We start from the raw sequence: 1492 nt of genomic DNA, 5'->3' as shown, positions 1-1492 counted from the left end.
CTGCCCCTGACCGCCCCCCTCTTCTCGGCCACACCCACACATTATGGATGGAAGGGCCATTTCAGGACTTCACCTCCCGTCACCTCCTCAAAGCCCTTCCTTCTTTGTTGACTTTAAAAGCAGGGATTGGCAAAAAAAAAAAAAAAAAAAAGAAAACAAAAAGCAATTGGCAGAGATATAGACTCCTTATGAATTCCACTAACTCTGCAACGGAAGCTAAACAAGTCCCTGAGGTGCCTGGCCTCAGAACAACCCCAGAAAATCAGAGCTGGAAGAGATCTTGGTGTCTGGTTACTCCCCACCACGCTACAAATGCGCAAAGCGAAACCCGGAAGCTGAGGCCTCACGGCCATTGAGGTCCAACATGGCGCCCCACTCTCTCTGTCAGCCCATGCTTTCCATTCAGGGTGAGGTGGGAACTCAAAATGTAGTGTCGGTGAGCCCAAGTCCCATCTGTGCCAAATGGGTGAAGGAAGGGAACCATGCACGTTAAGCACCCTCTCACAAGGGAGCCTTCATGGAAGGTCCTAGAAAAAATGAGACTGGCTGCTCCAGCTTCTAGGAGGCGGGTCCTGGGTCCTTCTCAGCCTCTGCTTCCACAACGCTGTGTGCCCTCGGGTGGGTGTCACTTCCTTTCTGCGGACCTGCTTCCTCATCTACGAGAAGGAGGAGAGGACGTTTCTTTCAGCTCTATAGTTCTGTGATTGTGCCACGGGAGGGAACTTCATGTCAAAGGCCAAAGTGTGGCTGACACCTGACTGCCTCTCAAGGCCCCTGCTCTATGGTCTCACCCTCTTTTTTTTTTTTTTTAATTTTTAAAAAATGTTTATTTATTTTTAAGAGAGAGAGACAAAGAGCGCTAGTGGGGGAGGGACAGAGACAGAGACAGAGAGGGAGTCACAGAATCCGAAGCAGGCTCCAGGCTCTGAACTGTCAGCACGGAGCCCGATGCGGGGCTCGGACCCATGAACTGTGAGATCATGACTTGAGCTGAAGTGGGACTCTTAACTGATTGAGCCACCCAGGTGCCTGGGTCTCACCCTCTTTCTTTATGCTTGCTTATTTATTTATTTATTTATTTAGAGAGAGAGTGTATGCGAGCGGGGGGAGGGGCAGAGAGAGGGGGAGAGAGAATCCCAAGCAGGCTCTGCATTGTCAGTGTAGCGCCCAACACAGGGTTCATTCTCACGAATCGTGCGATCATGACCTGAGCCAAAATCAAGAGTCGGACGCTTAAGCAACTGAGCCACCCAGGCACCCCAGGCCTCACCCTTTTAATCTCTGTACATGTACTGAGCATGTTTTCTTTCTTGAGGTTATAGAACCTGGATCTGAGAGATTTAAGGCCCGGGACGGGCAAGCTGTGCTCCTGGCAGAGTATAAATGACAAGCAACTTGTCGTGACAAGAGTGGTCTGATAAGGCTGCTGCCTGAGCTGCAGGGAGGGAGGGTCTGCCTGCCCCTGAGGGATCCTTTGGAGAATGCGGTCCTA

Source organism: Prionailurus viverrinus, chromosome A3, assembly GCF_022837055.1.
Source record: "Prionailurus viverrinus isolate Anna chromosome A3, UM_Priviv_1.0, whole genome shotgun sequence".
NCBI lineage: Eukaryota > Metazoa > Chordata > Mammalia > Carnivora > Felidae > Prionailurus > Prionailurus viverrinus.
Note: the sequence above shows the minus strand (reverse complement) of the source record.